This window comes from Melitaea cinxia, chromosome 15 (genome assembly GCF_905220565.1).
Source record: "Melitaea cinxia chromosome 15, ilMelCinx1.1, whole genome shotgun sequence".
NCBI classification, from domain to species: Eukaryota; Metazoa; Arthropoda; class Insecta; order Lepidoptera; family Nymphalidae; genus Melitaea; species Melitaea cinxia.
The window spans coordinates 1,321,309-1,343,306 of NC_059408.1; the positions used below are offsets into that span (position 1 = coordinate 1,321,309).

Sequence of the window (21,998 nt, forward strand, 5' to 3'; positions counted from 1 at the left end):
GTGTTTGCTCTATTTCTCTGAGATTCCATCATCGGATCCTGGTTTCTTTATCATGCTACAACACTTGGGATATCTCCTTTCCAACAAAAAAAAGAGAATTATCATAAGGTCGAATTGAGTAACTTCCTCTTTTTTGGAAGTCGGTTAAAAATACATTAATTTACTGAATATAATTTCCATAAAACTTATCAAAATAATATTCCAGTTAATCTAATTACAAATTAATTAATATTAAGTTATATTTGTAATTTCGTTACTTTTAATAAACTTAAGACAGTAGATAAAATCCAAGAGAAGCTAATTCAATGAGACAATTTAATCTTCAAAGTGTACACGTGAGTCCCACGTCGGGCTCCAAGCGAATGTACTCGACAATCACCGGACACTGAGCAGACGCGAGCTTGACACTTGAAGTTTTACGTTTATTAAATCTGATGTCTGAGAAAGAGAAAATAAAATTAAAAAGCTACATTCCCTTTTTAATCTTGATTTTTATATTAATATGACGGGAAAGAAAAAAAGTAAAAGAAATATACATTTTATTCGTTTCAGCAATATTAAAACTGAAATGCACATAAAATTGTCTACTTTCTATCTATCAATAAAGACGGTGTCTGTGTGCACAGTTTAGTCTCTAGGCTTATATCTCACCTTTCTTACAGACTTTAAAGATGATGCACTAAAATATATTTCTAGACTTCTGGATTAATGTATCAATCGGCTATTGACGACTTAATACAGCAATAACAAAAGCGTTTTTTAGGAAAGTTTCAAAAGCGTAAGATCAATGTTATGTAATAGTCATATGGTCTTCACATAAAAATTTACGCAGACGCTTTGCTTGTAATTTTGTCACAAGGACAACACTAGGCATTTTCTTTTTTATGTTTTTCTTTTTTTTTGTTTTAAATTCTACTTTTAAGTTTCGTTAAAATGTTAAATTATTTTATGACAAAAATGTTAACATATTTGTCATAAAATATCAAATAAACCATTCTTTTAAAATAACCTAATCTCATACTTTTTTTACTCGAGAACTTGATACGTAAATAAATGCGGCCATTTTCGCTACGTCGAGTGTCAATGAACCGGCCAATTGCCGGACAGGATGTGTGTTCAGACATTAATGTGAGTTTGACGTGTATAGAGAACTTCTTTTCTTGTTTTACTTTTTGTTTCGCTTTCGTTTCCCTTTTGTTTTGATATGGAGATGTAACATTAAGTTCAGGAACGTAGAAATAAGAACAAACATTCGGATTTTTTGCCTTTGCCAATCTTATAAATATCTCCAATTTTCAATACATGCATGAATACATGTATCTTGTACAACACAAAATAAATGATACAACAACAACACAACATTGAGAATGCTTTTGACATGCAAAGCTCAGTATAATTTTTCTTAAGAAGCGACGTTTTTCATTGCGATGGGACATCAATGTATGTATTACTTTTTGTTTTGTCACCTTAACATTTACTATATATGACTTAGACAAAGGTGAATAGAAAAAGTTCTTAATAAACATTGAATGTAATTTTTTAAATATAATCACTGATAGTAATCTTAATTTGTATCATTATAAACTAATTTATATTATTACAAAGACGGTTACAAAGGACGAACGCTATGAGGGCTAGGATTTATGACCGCAATTAAGAAAGGACGGCCTTCGTTGAGGTCTCCGTTTTACTTCTGTCCAACGCAATTTCGTAGAATTATAGCCATTAGAAGATCTTTATCGATTCTTAAATAACAACTCCATAGTATGTCGTTGCGAATAAATAAATTACAGCAATAGACCGAACTGAACTCAAATAGTCTGTAATTGTTGGGACTAACATCACTGTTGGACTAAAGCCTTCTTTCACATAGAAGACAGGCTGAAGGTTAAAACCTTAACTATAAATAATCAGAGAAAACCTTTATAACGAAATTTATAAAACCTAAATTAATTATATAACGATGTCATGATTATTATATGTTCTTAATACTGATAAAATTTATAAACCTGTTTGGGAGACTAATAAATAATAAAAAATGTTAGTCTATACAAGATCCGTTCTAAAATAAGAATGATATTAAATTCAGAATGTGTTAGAGATAAGTTACTATGTCTACGGAGCTACGAAGCGTAGCTTAACGCTACGAGATGTAGAGTCTCAGACAGATTTTTCAAACATATTTATTTTTTGTCAACCTGGCGTCATTTATGAATAAATGTGACCAAATTTAGCTAAGATTAATATAGTTATTACCTTTATGAACGCTATTACCATAAGGAGTATACAAAACATTACCTTGATTTGTATTTTTTCTTGTCGTAAGCTTCACAACATCATTTAGCTACTTGCCTAATTTATATAATATGGTGAACCATAATCTATTGTGGCTATAATGTTTGAAAACTAAGTATAATTGAAAATACACAAGTAATAAGGGCTCTGAGGACATGGTCAAATAATACTAAGCATGCCGAGGGGTTCCTCTATACAATTTATATTTGTCGCGATTAAAGACAATTTTAACAACTATTATTTTATATGACTCTCTCATTAATCTATGATAAAAAACAAAACATTTTAAAGACATTGATTTGACTTATTGATTATAAAATAATATCGCAAAAAGTGTAAGTAATATTATATCAGGACCACTCAGTCCGCCTCGTAAAAAACAATACAATCCCAAGTTACCCAGTTTCTATTTACGAAAGGGTTTCGTACATTTGTTATTTTGAGTAGCTCCTAATTGGCTTCGTTTCCACACCAGTGACCTGGTCGACCGTTCCGTTATTAGGATAGCGCGGGCTTGGAATTTAGATTGTTGTGTTAATAAAACTTGTTACTTGTTACACAACATACTGTAACAATCATTAACATTCAAAAATGAATTAGGATATTGATTTAATGAAACAACTTTTTTCGGATTTTATCGCGGTTTATTAACTTTTGATTCCCGACGTTTCGGATACTTTACAGCAACCATGGTCACGGGAGGACTGAAGTGTCAGACGTCCTAACGTCGTCACCTCAGTCCTAATGTCGGGTGTCGACGTTAGGACGTGTGACACCTCAGTCCTAATGTCCTAATTTCGGGTAGTTACGAATAACTTTGTAACGTAATTAAATGAGTAAAATTCGCGTAAAGATTAGAAAACAATATTAGGATATTGAGTTAATACATGACTATGTGTTTATTCGGTTATCGGAGGAAAAAACTTGAATTTTTTAGATGAACGCGATAGCAAGATGAGATGGGTAGATTATATTTTACTCCTAAAATAAAACCGACTTTCCGGTCATTCAACTCCGGCGAAGCTTCACCCTTGAAATTAAGACACAGCGTAAATAGCGGTATGGTAATTGTTAGGGTCGAGGTAGGTAGAAAACCTTCGGAGGGTAACGCAGATTTCTTGTTCACTTGTAAACAAAGCATTTTGCAATAAGACGACGAAATGTTAACGTTTAGAAGTACAGGTTTTAGCTTTCTACCTATACGATAAGCCACAGATTTTTGAGGTATATAATTTTTTTTCTCACAGCCATGTATTGATTAAATCACATCACAATTTAATTTAAATAATATATATTCAAACTAATTTTTAGATTTTAACTTTATAAATAAACCTTTGAAATATAACCTGCAAATTAATCTGCAAAATAAGGCAAACAATTTTTTACCTGGCAGCAGTAATCAAGTTTTGAAACACACCAAACTAAAAATCCGAAAGAAAATCATGTTTTATACGAAATTTAAATGAATAAATTCAAACGAAAAGACGCTGTAAATTCCAACGTGAAACCCAAAAAAAAAACAAGTTTTTTTTAAAAAACAGCGTAATTACTCGCCCGGAACTAAAGGCAATATGAAAGGAAAGTAGAACGAAAGTAATTAATGAACTGTTGAATCACTGAATAAGAGACGATGGGAGAGTACACCGTGACACGGGTGATTATCATAATAAATGCAATGCGGGCTGATTCTGTACAAGTGTATAACTTTAGAAGGAAAACACGACAATTATAGGCTTTGTGATTTCGGCTTAGTCTGTTTTTAGGAAAAAACACAGAATATTCTATAAATAATTAGTGGAACTTCTTTATGTTACGGTGAACATTATCTATTAGTCTATTTTCATTATAAACTAAATTATAAAAAAAAAAACAAATTATGGTACAATTACAATATTACATGGTATTATAACTAAAGAACCCAAAATCAAGAAGTAAAAGTCAAAAAAGCATCAGGAAGATTATAATATATCAGTAGATGTAAACAATGCATTTGATTTTACATAACTAAACGTAATTTCTTAATCGCTTGTTACAAATATGTACATATTTTTAAATATAATGTTAAACAATGATTGTATTAATATCAGCCATTTTAGTCATAAAAGAGCTTAAGATAATAAACTACTATAGGAAGATCATCTATCACATCTTACAATAAAAATCGACGCCTCATACATGCGATCAGAAAATGCACACAATCAATCGATATGATTAAGCTGTGTGTACTCATGCCATTTTCAGCATCGTGTATCATATTTCTTTGGGGTGTAACTGACATTGATATTATATTTTAACTCGAAAAAGACCCGCTTGAGCTATAGCTTACAAATATTTAAGCTCATGATCATCATAATCACTTGATTAATATAAATAATATTTAATGACTAGCCCGTTGGCGCAGTTTGTAGTGACCCTGCTTTCTGCTCCGGGGGTTGTGGGTTCGATTCCCACCCTGAGTCTGGGTGTAATGTATATATTTATTTATATATTTATATATATATTATTTATAAGTATGTTTATCAAAAAAAAAAAAAATGTAGCTATACCAGTCGGCTGTTACCTATAACACAAGCATTAAGTTGCTTACTTTAGGGACAGACGACCATGTGTGTATTGTGTAGATATTTATTTATTATTTATTATTATTATTAATTTAGAGAGTAAGGAATCCCTTTGAGTTTAACTGAGGTAGAGCATAGCAGGAAATTTCCTGCTCAAAATATGGAGCAGCCGATTGGTGTAGTACCTCGATCTTACAGAAGATCACAGCAAAATATTACTGCTTTCACGCAGTGTTACGTTCCTGTTGGCGATTAAGGTAACCAGAGCTCCTGGGGGGAATAGGGGATAGGTTCGGCAACGCACTTGTGATGCTTCTGGTATTGCAGCCGTCTATAAGCTACGGTCGCTTACCATCAGGTGAGCCGTACGCTTGTTTGCCGACCTAGTTATATAAAAAAAAAATTAAGCAAATATGGATACTGAAGATTACATCAACAAATATTTATAATATAATTTACGTAAATTATAATGTTGTTGATTTTAAAAGGAACACTAACAAACGTTACCGCTAGTAAAGAAAAACTTGTAACACCTAGTACCGGCACACCAACATCGGTTTCGTAAGAGGCATATTTATCTATAATATTCCGCATTGTCCAAAAATTTTCATTGTCCGATTTGTCCAAAAATTAATTATAAAACGTTTCACTGTATCTTTAATAAGAAATGTGAAGAAAAATATTATTTATTACAAGATTGAAAGAAAAGAAAGAGACGATTGTTAGATGTTAAGTGTTAGGTGTTACGATTTGGTTTATTTTAAAAGATTAAATAATACAAATGCTAAACAAATACATTAGCACCTTACGCGACAGACTTGTAAAGATACGACTAAAAAGAACTTCGAAAATGTATTTTTGCGTTTAAATATTCATTTCACCGTTAAATTTACAAGGTCAACGTAATACTACAGATGTTACGGAAATTCAGCGCTCCGAAACATAATTTGTAAAAAAGGCCTACCTTTTTAAATATAGATGTGTACAAACAAAATCTGTAATCGTTAAAAGACATAAAAAAAGAGTATAAATGTCGCAGCTATCTGAATCAAAGTCGTTCGATTTAACGGCTAGGACCTTTAATTAAACAGCGCCGAAAACAATACGGACAGTTACAGTATTATGCCATCCGTGCAAATTGTATTGAAGTATTTTTATTTTACACAAAACTAAACTTTATGGTTTCGATTTTTAATAGTGAAAATCTATGATACAATTTATTTATTGTATTTAGATCTATAGTACTGAAGTTTATAACAATAATCTAATAAAACCAAAAACAAGGTTTCACCGCACCTACACGGTCACTTTTTTATTTAACTACCAGATATCCTAAACACAGGTTTCTTTAGGTTCGGTACTTCGTTTGCAAACAGCCAAGTTATGACCTTAGTAACGTTGTAAGTCAATTTTACTACATTATTGTATTCTGTTTTATGGTGCGGGTTTGTGATTTTAAATTAAAAAGCTCTACTGTATATTTGTAAGTGCTGTTTATTGTATCATTTCATCATCAATCAATCATTTCAGCCTAATACAGTCCACTGTTGGACATAGGCCTCCACAAGTTCACACCAATGGCATAAAAGATTTGCGCAGTAGCACATGTTCAATATCGCAAAAAGCTACGAGATACGACAGTGCTACGAGATGTAGAGCAAATTATATCGACAAAATCGCCTACACGACAATAATTACCATTTATTACAATTTCTCATTTTTACATTCATTACATAAAAAATACCCTTACATAAATTTTACAACCTTTAATTGAATTTGTCCCTTTTATATACGATCCGTAGTTAAGCAAATCCAGTCATAAATCTGACTACTATGTTCACTGTGAAAGTTTAGTTAGAGTAGTTATGTTTATACCGCAACGCCAGTAGAACAAAGTGGTCCAAGAGGTATAGCATATCACTAGCTGACTTGGCGAACTACCGCCTTATTTTTTTTTCATGGATATAAACAATAAATTATGTGTTTTTTTTTAAGTTTTTAACTGTATTTTAAGTTTTACTTACATAATATGTGTGCAAAATTTCATTCAAATCATTCCAGTAGTTCCGGAGATTAGCCCGGAGATAAAATAATTTCAATATTATAATTCGTATAAATTTTCGTAATGGTGACACAAAACTGCTAAATGTTTATTAATCCGTTTATGGGAATATTGATAATTAAATATATATTTTTTTAATCAGCATTGCAATTTAAATTGTATTACTAAATACTAATTGCACCTCGCCGTTTCACCCGCGTTTCTGACCCAGTGGTCCAAATAAGAATCTATCTACGTACCAAGTTTTACTTTAATTAGATTAATAGTTTTTGCGTGAAAGAATAACAAAGATCATCCATCTTAACAAACTTGCAACTGTAAGGTCGAGATACTTCCCCAGTCGGGCTGCTCCAGATTATTAAGCAGAGATTTTTTGTTGAAACAAATCTTAAAGAAACGGAGACCTGGTAGCAATAAACTAATTCAGTATTATTATCGAGTGATGTAAATTGTTTATCAAAACAACAATACAACAAACACAATTGTATTTCAAAAAAAACGAAAAAAAAAACGACTACAATTACATCGACAAGTAATACAACGTAGATCGACGAAAAAATAGTCAAGCAACTACGCGTTATCAAAGATTACTCAAAAAGTGGTTATCAGATATCGATAAAATTTATATGTGACCACATGATAAACATCAGCTTTCGATTAAATTAAAAATTATCAAAATCGATACACCCAGTAAAAAGTTATTGCGGATTTTCGAGAGTTTCCCTCGATTGCTCTGGGATCCCATCATCAGATCCTGGTTTCCTTATCATGGTACCAAACTAGGGATATCCGCTTTCCAACAAAAAAAGAATTATCAAAATCGGTACATCCAGTAGAAAGTTATGCAGTATAATACAACGTAGGTCGACGAAAAAAGCGTCAAGTAAAAACGCATTATTAGATATAACTCGAAAAGTAGTTGTTAGATTTCAAATAAATTTAAATGGGACCAATTGGCACACACCACCTTTCGATTAAAACAAAATTTGTCGAAATCGGTCCACCCGGTCAAAAGTTCTGATGTAACATACATAAAAAAAAAAATAAAAAAAAAAATACAGTCGAATTGAGAACCTCCTCCTTTTTTGGAAGTCGGTTAAAACAACAAGCTGCACTGTAAGCCCTTGGTTTAATTAAATAAAGTAACAAATTTGGAAATCGTTAAATTGGAACCTTTATACTGTTTAATTAAGAAAATTCGCATTTGGATCGCGTGTTAACCTTATTAGTATACAATAATTATTTAGATCGTTTAAAATTAACTGAAACATGTTAAATTTAATAGACTTGAAAATAGTTTTAGAAACAGTTATAACAAGTTTATTATTAACTAAGATATAACTTAAAATCACTGTAATGGACTTATGCTGAAAAATGGAAAAATGGGGGGGGGGGGGGAAGCGATGGTAAAAAAAAAAACACTTTAACAGAAAGTCAAAAATTTGTTACGGAAGTAGAAATTAAGTATTAGTACTTTCGTTGCTTTAAAAGAGTACTTCAAACTAGCGTATTAAATGTTAAAAGCCTATCCCCGTTTGTTCCTGCACGAGATGACTCGCTTAGAACAAACAAACACGGCTGGGAACGACCGCAGACGGGTAAACAGAGTCGAGGGAAAGCACTGTATCGTCTCCTGATGTTTAGAGAGGGTCTATAGCTAGGGCGGACGGTAAAACCATAAACGATTCGGTAAAATTTTAAATGGAGACATTAGTGAAATTTATACGAATATTCGATTTATTTTTGTATGGTAGAGTAAATAGCCTTTTCTTACTGTTTGCTCTTATATGCCTTGTTTGATTATGACAGTTTAAAAGACACTTAGACAGAGTCTAGACTAGACAAGAGTATACTAAGAAAATCTAGAATTTACTAGAAAAAGTTTTTTACAAAAAAATGTCTCAGCCAGAAGCCAAGTCTAACTCCTCTTTTATTTCCTCATCCTTATTTCTAGCTTATATTATATAATTATTATTTTCTTAACGAGTCAGTTGCACTTTTTTGGCAAATCATGAGTTGCGAGTGATCACGTGTGCCCATATCATTTAACATCATATAACCAGCCGTCTCTGCTGCAGTTTGTTGGTTATAAAATAATATTTATGGTGATTACATTTCTGATTGCTTAAATTTCAAGCCGAATGTAGTTTTCATCTGTTTAAAAATTCGATTACGACAACCACTGCAGTAATTCGTTGGCTGAATTTAAACTTTTAACTCGCATACATAACAAATGTTTTTTTAAAAAACGTTTGATTCTTTTTTTAAAAAGTGACACGAAAGTGTAAAAAAAACTAACATTCAAATTCGGAAAAGCTCGGAATAACAAATTTTAGCTCGGATTAGTTTGAAAGGGAACGTGTATTTTGTATTTTTTTTTTTTTAATATAAAATGTGAGATAGTTGAACAAATTAATGAAACTAAAGAGGATTTTTACCTACAATTCATACTATCCCAAAAAAAATGTAAGATTTTAACATGTTTGTTTACCATATAAGTAAAAAAAAAATTAATAGCTTTAAATTAAGTTTGTTTCAAAGCATTTCACGTTTATTTCTTCACATAACAAACATGTTTACTTTACAAGCCAGTTTAAAAATCCATCAATTTAACATTGTAAAATCAATCGATTTATTACATAAATTTGTAAAGCAGAACGATAGCAATTATCTTGCAATTATTGCTATGAAATTACCACCCGTTAAAAAAATATGGGTTTGAAACTAAATTGTTCTATGCTAGTTTTATGTAGTTTAATTCCATCACGTGATATGACATTTAGCGATCGATTAACAATTGATATATTAATTTTAACCACGGCAGCAGGCAAGGTTGGTATCTTTTACTAATTTAAGATACTTCAGGTGTGTGCAAGAACTGTCTTCTGTCTTTATAATCTCACTCATTAACTCCGGAATCAAATTACCCGCACACAACACGACATAATAAACGACAAGCAGATTAAAATCTCAATCGTAGCAAACAAAAACGTCCACAATTAATTCAGCTTGAAATTAAGCTGGAGGGTTGTGCCTTTCGCGATAAAATTACTATGCACATATTAGCGACCCCTTGCTAATGTGACTCCCTAAAAGTGACGTAACAAAACCCTGAGGACGGGTGATCAATAATTCAATACCTATAAGTCTAGGTCTGGCCAATAGATAAAATGTATTTATTTTTTATTAGTATTACAGTCTAGACGAAAACTTTTTGATATATTAGGATTACAGGAAAAATAACATGTCTCATTTAATAATAAGAATAATATGTAACTAGGCTAATAAACTACCATTTCATGGCAGCTTTAATAAAAACTGACGGCATTCACGGAATGGCATATCGTGTTTACGACTTAAATGATTGTGATAAATAATGGGCTGTTTTACATAAATATTTCTAACACCCAACCACTTTCAAATCTAGATAAATACTGTAATATATATGTCGCAGAGTATGAATACGGAACGTCAAGTGTTTGACTTGGGTGTATTCAGATAATGTCAGTTGTCAATTATTAGCTGTTAGAGTAGTGAGGTGATCGACGCGCCACCTAGCACATCGTTCGATAGTCACCTACCCTCATTTATTATATTACTCGAATTGTTCTGACGTGTATAAAACGAACGGTTTCACCTCGGCTAAGGCAGTCTTGGCTCTGGCTTGGCACGATACACTTGTTGTATCCTGCTAGTAGCTTAACCTAGACTCATTCAATAATTAATTTGTGCAATCGAATTAATTATTACCTATTACGATTAATTTGACTAGGCGAGGCGTATAACTCGAGCAGTGAAGGTGAGCGTTGATGCGCATCTCAAAGGAGGCCTCCTTAAACCTACACCTAGGTCGCAAGTCCAAGGCACTGCTCTGAGTTACTCCCTCTGCCACACGATGGATTTGGTACACGCACGGTGAACCGTGAATCCATCGAATGCTAAGAAGTTAGTCTTCGCGCCCTTAACTAATAACTATCCTGCCTTCCGTGCTGCGTTGTCTTTCTGTTAAGTGAATCCTGTTTCATGATAAATCGTGTTTACTTGTTGAGTCAACATTACCCACTGAAGCCCACAGTAGACTGAGTACTCTGATACGATGAACGAGAGAAATATACCTTCAAGCCGAAAAGTATACCTACCTTCTTCTTCATATCTGACATATATAAAAGAACTAGCGGACCCGGCATAAATTGTCCTGCCTGGAAAATAGCTACCATATTTGATTGCTTGTGTACCGATAGCAGCGCCACCTACCGGGTCCAATGGAGATAAAAACTACCCTATCTCCCAAGTATATATATATATATATATATATATATATATATATATATATATATATATATACATATAACATCAAAGCTAAAACATTTTTCAACGAATGGAATCACGACAACAACGTAATCAGTATAAGTGAAAATAAATTCTGGCATAAAATAGGAATAAAGTGATTAATGGGTCTGCGTATGTTGTGTGGTTAATAGTTATTATCTATATATATATTAGTTGTCATCTATATATATGTATATAGATTATAGAGAATATATAAAATATAGATATTATAGAGAGGATATAAAAGATAGATGTCTCTTGATATATACTCGTAGGTATCATATTTTGAATATTGAAAAATTTTGTTACATATAAAATATACTTTAACAGATAAACACTATGTTTTCCTTCTATTTTAAAAGACGAGTAAAGAATATCTACAACAGATAAAGGAGCTCAAGATTTAGCTGTGATCTTCTGTAAGGTTGGGGTACTTCCTCAGTCGGGCAGCTCCAGATTTGACCAGGATTTGTCCTGCTGTGACTTACTTCAGTCAAATAAATTATTCTTTATTAAAAAAAATTCAATGGGTTAATTTAAGGTTCATACTTCAAGTTCAATAGAAGTATTAAAATGTCAAGTGGTGAGCTAGAAAATGTATTCAGAGACCACTCAACGCTACTTCTTAGTAATTGGTCCAGCGCATGTTTTATTTAGTGATAGTAAAAGTTACGAGTTCCATCAAATGTACTAAATTACTAATACACTTTGAGAACCGTGTAGTTACAAACGTATCTTCAAATATAATGTTGATTCCAATATTAAACTTATATATCTAATTCTCGTGTCACAATGTTAGGTAAAATACTCCTCCGAAACGGCTGGACCGATTTCTATGAATTTTGTGTGCATATCGAGTAGTTCTGAGTATCGGCAAACATCTATTTTTAATACACCTAAGTTATAAGGGCGAGGGATTAATGGGGGTTTATAAAATATATGGCAAAACAACGTTTGTAGGGTCAGCTAGTATAATTATACGTATTTCATTAAACATTTTTAAGTTTTTCTAAAAAAATTATATAGTCCACAAATGTTTTGTAATCAATATACTAAAAATTATATTTTAATATATAGAAGTTAGTATCTTATATAAAAAATATTACTATGCAAGTATATTTACCAACTTTTAACAAAAGCAGTATTTATCCGCCAATCCGCAGTGAAGCAGCGTGGTGGATTAAGTTCCAATCCTTCTCCTACATGGAAAAAAGAGGCTATGCCCAGCAGTGGGATGTTACAAACTGAATTGTAACAAAGTCAGTTATAATAAGAACTATAAAAATCTTGTCCAAAGGTGAATTATATATAAATATCTTGAGTCTATAGATTAGACTTGTGTTACGACCTGTACACCGCATAGTTCTCCGTACACTAGGCACAATTATCTGGCGCCGCCAGTCTAGACGTAACTGTCATACCTTCACTACAAAAGCTATATTTATTGTCTCTAGACATTTTTATCGATGGTGTGATATTTTCGGCAGACGGCTTTTTAGATTGTTTTATTTCGATTTTTTTTTAAATTAAACTATTAAGAATTGAGACGAAGTTTAAAAATAGATTATATAATAGAGAATTAGTATATTGGACGAATATTAAATTTTTGAACTAAAACTTTTTTATGCACGCTTGACTTGGGAAGTAAGCTGATGAATGCGTAACGAGAGCGTTACGAAAAGTGTGATCGGGCAAGGCGAACGAAGTTGAGAGGGAGATATGAAGTTAGTGAAGATAGAAAGAGTACTCATAGAAATAGTAGATAGTAAACGTAACTCTCACGAGCTACGTTTTTACGAAGTTTTACTTCAATCGTGTGGTCTAAAGCACGCTCATTTTTTTTACGCTTCTCTACCAACAACCATATATCTAATAGAACAAAATGGAGCATTTAGTTCTTGAAGTTTTCTTTTTGAGAAATAAAGTAAAAAAGATTTTGAAACTAAAATTTAAGAAAATTTTTATGGTTAGGTAAAACGACAAAAAAAAAGTTTGCTAATATTCTGATTCTGGAAATGATCTGATGATTGAACACGTGAATGGCTCTTGAATAAACCACTTGATGTGGGTATGTTCACTTGTTACAACTATCAAACCAAGCTCGAATACTTTAACAAACATTTTAAACCGACTTCAAATAAAGAGCTCAAATTAACGCGTGTGAAGACTCGGGGCACAGCTAGTACTTTTTTTTTATACAACTCAACAAACAAGCGTACGGCTCACCTGATGGTAAGCGATTACCGTAGCTTATAGACGCCTGCAACACCAGAAGCATCGCAAGCGCGTTGCCGACATCATGTTTATTTATTGAGTATGATAGTTGAGTATATTATTTGAGTTCAAAAATGGTATAAAGCGGAATGTGGAAGTACAGAATCTTCCAGAACTAAAATCATCATATGGTGTAGAATATAAATACGTATACGCGATGTACATACATGTACATCATTTATTTTTATAACATTGAATTTTTTTTATAGTATTAGGTCGACAAATAACGCGAATACCATGGCCTGTAGACGCCTCCAATACCAGAAACATTGCACGTGCGTTTCGGATTCTACCCCCAATACCCCCAGGAGCTCTGGTCACCTTACTCACCAACAGGAACACAATACTGCTTGAAAACAGTACAATACTAAAATACGAGTCTCAAAAAACTTCTGTTATAAATACATATGACAAAAACGTAATGAGTCGCTGTCTGGACATTTAAGATATATGAAAAAAAATATTATTGGGACCTTTATCAACGGAAATAGCACCCAAAACAATATTGTCAGAATTTTTGTCTGTTTGTCTGAGCGTTTTTGGCACGCTAATCTCATTAACGGCTTATCCGAGTTAGATGTGGTTTTCATTAATATATTTTTGCAAGCTTAGCATAACATTTAGTGTTTGTTGCATGTAAATCGGTTCATGAATAAAAAAGTTACAGAGGATCACGTTGAACATGTAGTCACTATTCCAGGCAGACAAAGTCGCCAGCACAGCTGGTATCAAATAACGACAATGTTATATAAATCCTTTCACACAAAGAAGGTATCATCCCTTCAATTGAACTCGATAACCCGATCCATTTAACTTTAATGACGCACCTGTCGATCAAAAGATTAGACTCAGACATTTTTGCACGTGTCCGAAGATGTCTACCAAAGTATTCCAAATGTCTAGACAGGAGAATATACGAGAAAAGATAATATTTTTATTTAACTAGAAAACCGATCACTGAAGCATGTTTGAACGATCATCAGACAGACATCTTATATAAAAAAGTCTCGTGTTACAATGTTAGTTACCATACTTCTCCGAAACGACTGGACCGATTTTTATAAAATTTTGTGTGCATATCGGGTAGGTCTGAGAATCGGCCAACGTTTATTTTTCATATCCCTATTATAAGAGGGGGGGGGGGATTAAGGGGGTTATTAATATATATGGCAAAACAACGTTAGCGGGTTTAGCTAATATTTGTATGTATTTGACAATCACATTAATTTTTCGGTAGAATGTTCCCAATTCTTCCGCAAGGAAAATTTTTCTTTTATTCGATGATGATAAAAAAAATATTATAGGTACTCGTGATCTTTGCAGATCTTAAGGCGTGATAAGGGAATTTGTTACGCAAATTTCCTTATCCTTCATTCCAAACTGAAATTTCAATATAAGGCCTTTAATTCCCGAGACACCGCCAATCATGTTGGTCTGTCGCTTTAATTATTATTTATTTATTTATTTTTTTACGTGAAAACTGCAACATCAAGATAATATGAAAATTTTAATCTGACTTGAAAGTTTGAAACGTATAAAATATAGAAGATAACTGGCATCGACATACCTGTTTATAGCAAACCAGTAGCAAGGTAGCCCACCGTAAAAGTTTTATGTATTATTTTTTATATATTTTTAGTATTATTATTTATGTTTTTCGTTTTAGCGCATTTAAATAAAAGTTTGTTTTTTAAAGAGATTTTTACTCTCAATTCATTAGTAATAACATAACTCTTTAACATTATTCTACCAAATATTAAATTAAAGTAAATATTATTAGCCAAAGTAATTCTTAAAACAATCAGATCGTATAAGACTACCCAGGTAAGTACACTGAACATTCGCAGTTAGGTAAAATAAGCAGAGAAAAACTTATAAACTCTTTCCCTTTAGTACGAAATGAGTAATTTAATTTCCATCGTTCGAAGGAAGATAGTCAGAGACAATTCCCGAGAGATGAAACCAAGCATTTTAGCCTCAGGCTCCCGATCTAGACAGGCGAAGAGACGATCATTTCTTTCACTCTATTACATCGTTATACTTATCTTTTGTCTCGCTCTCTCAAAAAACTGCTTCGACATTAGAAGTGATATCTGAGCGAAAAATGAAGAGAATTTTTTTATTGCAACTCTGGCAACAAGAGGCATACCTATCTTGTTATTTTTATACAGTAATAAAGTGTTAAAAGGAAAGATAGACATAGTTAAAAATAAAAATAGCAAGATTTAAAATAGATTTTGAGGACGAAGTTAAAGAACATTCATTTGAGTTTGCCATTATGATGCAATGTTTAGTAATTGAAACGGTGTCTTTAATTGAATCTAAAGAAAAAACAGATTTAGTAATACAAATTAGATAAAATAAAATACACATATAACAATATGGCGAATCTGCCGTACTTTGACATAATTATCTTACAAATTCAAGCATCTCTTAAGAAACCTTATACACGTATACTGAGGTGAGACACAAGATGAAATATGGAGCAGCTCGGCTGTGGAATTTCTTCAAACTTACAGGAGATTACAGCTATACTACTTTCAACCAGTGTAGTATTCTTGAGGTGAGTAAAGTGACCAGAACTCCTAAAGAGGGGGATTTGAGATAGGGTTGGCAACGCGCTTGCGATGCCTCTGATTTTGAACGCATCTATAAGCTGCGGTAATCGTTTACCATTCGATGAGCCGTACGCTTGTTTGACGACCTAGTTGTATACATTTTTTTTTAAAATCCGATACAAGTTTCTACCCGTTACTTTATACGCAACACTCATATACATTTTAAACATTACACAGTGAATTACCATCTCAATCTGTAAAATGTCCATATATTATTAATCCTCAAACGAAAAAACGCAAACACCAAAAGTAACACGCTCCACGAAAAGACGTTCAAGAATCTTGCTCCTCGTATATATCCGACGTATAAAAGTTCGTAAACAACTTGACAATACCTATTCAGTAGCCTTGAAGAGACCCAAATTGTTCCGAAAACAGACGCTGAAGGGTCTAATCAGCATTATTTTACCAAACTGTCAGCTAAGGTTAGTGAAGCAAAAACCATGATACAAGGGTACCATTGAGCGTTCCCCGAATAACTAATGCCGTGGAGTGAATTATTGTCGCTTTCTGGTATAACCTTTTTCGACGTTTGAAATGGTTATTCCGGTATGATTTGTAGGCGTCATAAGATATGAGTCTTTTAGGAGGAAAGTTTCATCGCTATGCTTTTGTGAAATTTTTTCCAGTATTAACGGTATTTTATTTTTGATATGATTTTAGGGTGATGGTCATTTCACAAGGAAAAATAATGCTCTTATATACACTTATGATAAAGTTTTAAGATTTTGAGTTTGATGTAACATAAAATATCATAAACCGATTTTAATATGTAATTTACCGTACTAAGACAGTAGCCATTGACGTCGATACAACAGTCAGACGTTTTAGGCAGACAAAAATCCATTTTAACTTCAGTACCGGTTATACAAATAGTGCATTCATTAAAGAAAAAAAAAAAACTAAAATATTTTTCACAGATTTGGACCTGTTACAGTTTTATTATACGTAACGATATTAAAACAATATTTTTTATACAACTAAGTCGGCAAACAAACGTACATCTAACCTGATAGTAAACGATTACCGTAGTCTATAGATACCTGCAACGCCAGAAGCATCGCAAGTGGGTTGCCTACCCTACCCCCAATCTCCCCTAGGAGCTCTGATCACCACACTCATCACAGGAACACAACACTGCTTGAAAGCATTTAACTGTGATTTTCTGTAAGGACGAGGTTCTTCACCAGTCGGGTTGCTCTAGTTTTCGAGCAGGATATTTCCTTCTGTGCCTTACCCCAGTAACATATTTATACAATAGATCTATCGAATACTAAAAATAGTCAAATAATAACATAAGAGGATGATTGCAAACAGTTGCTACACTTCTCGATATTTGTAATTTGTCTGGAATCAACTCGAAGCCCTTCTGAACTGTAAGTGACATTCCGTCGAACAACCGCAAATAAGTAGCAACGAGGATAGAACTCGAAAGTTTTCTTTAATTCATTTAAGTTACAAACTAAGTTTTCTAAGATGCACCGTTTTGCGCCAAAGTTGGAGGAAGCGTACTGAAAATCTTATTCAAGACCCTCAGAGTGTTTGAGAGTGCTTTTAAAAACATTAACTTGTTTAATCCTGTTAAGCACCTGCATATTTTGTACTGTATTAGAAAGTTTTGCTATTTTCTACCAAAATAAGACCCAAAATGCCTACTACAGAGTACTCGTGAAAACACATAAAACTATATTTAACTAAATTGTTGTTATTTTGTTAGATAAAGATAGATTTAAAACCGACAAAAGTAACAAAACTTTAAGTGAAAAAAAAACAAATGTTTAGAAAAGATGTCGTGTCCTGAAAATATTGAAGTACATTTCCAAGAAAAATAATAAATCCGAGTACTTATATATAGTATGTCGTTTAAATGCAGTTTAAAACTGTAACTTCCACCCTCCTTCAAAACAGGATAAACTTCTTTAATTTGAACTTTAGCTCTTCCGAGTTGCTGCCTTTAAATATTTCAGAGATAAACTATAAATACCGACACTGGCTAATTTCCCCCGGGGACCACTAATCTTACGGTCTTCGCAGACAGCAAAATTTTACCTACAAGCCTCTTCGTCGCAATGTTATCTAAACTGAATTTTTAAGGTGCTTTTCTATGTAGGTTTATGTTATTTTATAGGTTTGCCAAAGAAATAAGAAGTATACAGATAAGAAAAGTCAAAGACAATGTCATTTTTTAATATACTTCTTCTTAGGGTTGTAGAATAGTATTCCAGAAAATGGCGCAAGTTTAGAAATATCTATCAAAGCAACTTAGAAAGACACCTAAAAAAATCATTTCATATTGAAACTGAAAGCTTTTAATTTTGCTTCGTCTGGATAAAATGTTCCATATTTTCGTAACATTATGAATATTACAAAAATACGAATACACAGTCATAAAATAATCTTCTCATATTTAATTTTTGATCAAATAATTTCGAGGTATAAATATTTCAGCCTCGACATTGTTATGATTGATTAAATTTTTAAGACTCAAATAATTCGCACTTCAAATTCGAGAAGAAAATATGTGTTTGTACTTAAATGAATATGGTTCTAAATTTGTCAATATTACGACATCCTTGATAGCAACCTTATTTAATTTTTTAGCTTCATTTTTCAATAATTGCTTTTACTTATAGTTTTTCATTTTGTTGATCAGTTTAATTAAATATCTTCCCAGACGTTAACTTATTTTGCTCTTTTGATATTTTTTATGGCATATTAAGAAACAAAATCCTATTTAATCATAAAACTTTTAAAATAACATCGTATCTGACTTAGACACCACCTACGTACGTCGTTATTTAATTTACGTATAACTTTCTTAATAAAATTGTGCAAATAATTATAGAGTATTTACTTCATTTAATTCTATATATCACAAGTAAATCGGATTACTTTGGTAATAAGTTAAAAGTAACTTACCAAACTCCAAAAGTCGATCCTTACCTAGAACAGAAATAAAATTTATTACTTCAGAAAGTGCATTTTACTGACTTGGACCGTGACACATTAAGTACTAATATTAATTTATTTTAATGAAGTAACGACTTTGAAATAAATAAAACATTTATAAAGCGTTTAGACTTTATTAGACAAGGTTATTTATACTCATATTACAAAGACGCAATAATTTTAGTTATTATTATGTTTATTATATTTTTTTTGTAAGAAATAATTTTGAACTTGGCGTATTTGACAATGTTAGTGTTCGAAATTTACCAAATCTCGAGTTACACTGACCGTTCTTTTCTTTTGGGAAAAAGGAATAGGACTTATAAGGTACAGCAGCTCGACTGGGGAAGTACCGCGATCTTTCAGAACATTACAGCTAAACAATACTGCTTTCAAGCAGTGTTGTGTTCCTGTGGTAAGGTGACCGGAGCTCCTGGGACATTGAGAGTAGGGTCGACAACGCGCTTACGATGCTTCTGGTGTTGCAGGCTACGGGTAATCGCTTACCATTAAGTGTAAGTAAATAAGTAACAAAACGGCAGTCTTGTGGTAGGCAAGTTTTGTATACTTAGACATATACACACATATACATATTTTATTTGACTGACCTATAGGAAGAAAATAATTTTAAAAGTTCAATACTAAGCTGAGTTTGAACTAAATGTTTGTTAAAGTTCAAAGGCCTCAGATACTGGACTGTATTGTAATCTATATTAACAAAGGTCGTCTGTAGGTTCTACATTCATGCCTGTTCGATTAAAAGGTTAAAAGGTTATGTTACCGGGCTACCTACACAGAAACACAATAGGGTATCGATCAGGGCACATCATTACTGATACAATAAAAAATTCATTCTGTCTGCATTATCATAACCTAATCTATTGAAACCATTATCTCAGAGTTAACTTTTAGCCTTTTATTTTTATTTTTTTTGAATACAATGTATATCAGTCACAAATAAACGCTTCACATTCATCAACCCTATAGTAAAAAAAAAAACCCTGTGTCTAGGACTCTAGAAACAGACAACTGAGACATATGTACTTGATTTGCCCCTTTTACTCTTAATCTCCTCTACTTCAAACTTGCTATAAGTTTCATTTAGTTCGTTAAGTTGGCGCAACGGTTACAGCTATGGATTGTACCTGTTGCGCTGGCGGTTGCAGGTTCGATCCCCGCACATGACAAACATTTGTATTGGCCATACACGTGTTTGCCGTGGTCTGGGTGTTTGTGCAGTCCTAGTGGGTCTCCCCACCGTGCCTCGGAGAGCACGTTAAGCCGTCGGTCCCGGTTATCATGTACACCTGATAGCGATCGTTACTCATAGTAGGGAATATATACGCCAATCCGCATTGGAGCAGCGTGGTGGATTAAGCTCAGATCCTTCTCCTACATGGGGAAAGAGGCCTATGCCCCGTAGTGGGATATTACAGGCTGTGAAGCCTAATCCATCGCATTGTTATTCTATGAATTAATAGAAAAATACAACTTAAAAATTTTATAATAATTTTAGTAATGCTTAACACAAATTTAAATACATACGATATATATACAATGGAATAAACTCATATAAGTTAAACTGGTTCATCGAAAACGTACATATTTCACTAATAAAAAGATTCACCGGCCTATTTCTTACAAGTATTATTATCATTTAAAGCAACAAAGAAGACATTTCTGAGTCTATTGTTAGTGCGCTCACGTTCCGAGAACACTCAAGACTGAATCAGCGTGAGATTTCAAACTCATTTTCATTTACGACATTTCAAAGTAATAACTGCACAGGTTAGATAAACAACTGAGACAACTAAAGCAGCAGTAAACTGCAACATTATTTATACTCATTATTTATCGTTGCGTCCATTTGCTATAAGTACTCTTTGACAATTCGCAGGAAAGTGGACATAAGGTGGAAGAAAGCTGTACAACTAATTAACTGTGGATTAATTAGTTGTACAGCTTTCTTCAATGTTTGTATGGATTTTAGATGCCTGATGATGGTCCAATAAAGGATCGAAACGTCACATGAATTTGCAATTAGTGGTTTGATTGGCACCTTAGTCCACTTTCCTGCGAACCGTCAAAGAGTATTATTTATACTAGTGGATATGTCACGTTTCTCTCGGAAAACGTACTTTTTTCACTCCATTTCATTTTAGACATGGACTGTTTAAAAAAAATTGTTTATTTATTTATATCAATAAAGTTGCTGTTTCTGGGACTTTGTTCACTATAATTCATCAAGCCATTTGTACAAAAAGACCAACAGTAGTTAATGGCTCACAACAATATTTAATATGAGTAATATTCACACATATCACACACAAAATTGCCAAGAAATCTTACTAAATCAAAATATCTTATGTGAGTCACTTTCTAGTCCCCATTTCCTTCGCCTCTTCATTCCCGTAGTCAATAACGCATTTATGGCACCTTTGGAGATTCTAGTGGTCGTAAGTTACGAAGATCAATTAACGTTAGAGGAGTTTCGATCTTGTTATTTTTTTTTCTGAACTTCATACAAAAAATCTGTATACGGGTACTCTGACCAACTTGTTGAACTACCCACATCTTTCTATGAAAAGTAAACACTATTAAAGTTACGACGCCTTTTGTAATTTTTACCTTTTCAGATCTATTAAAAATATAAAAAATATATTAAATTCGATCTAAAAGAAAAGCTTGAGATCCAAATACTAACGATCACACGATCTTTGTAAAACTAGAGACGTTATCTATAAAACGGATAGCTTCCATTTATCAGTTATAAGGAAAGCTTATTGCAGAAAAGTACATCAATCAGTCTAATCTGCACTAACCTTAGAGACTTTTTATGGATTATACTTTCGTTTAGTTTATTATAGTGATAAAGGTTTGTTCACAATAACTAATAAACCTAATAGATTT

At 32.7% G+C, this 21,998-nt stretch overlaps 1 long non-coding RNA gene across 1 annotated transcript; it reads right to left on the reverse strand.

Annotated features, from left to right (window-relative positions):
* Positions 1–952: 952 nt before the first annotated feature.
* LOC123660408 lies at positions 953–18,344 on the reverse strand. The gene is made up of 3 exons (XR_006744185.1): positions 18,334–18,344; positions 8,034–8,041; positions 953–1,275 (listed from the first exon to the last, which is right to left on the reverse strand). It is a non-coding gene; the product is annotated as an uncharacterized LOC123660408 (long non-coding RNA).
* Positions 18,345–21,998: the final 3,654 nt, after the last annotated feature.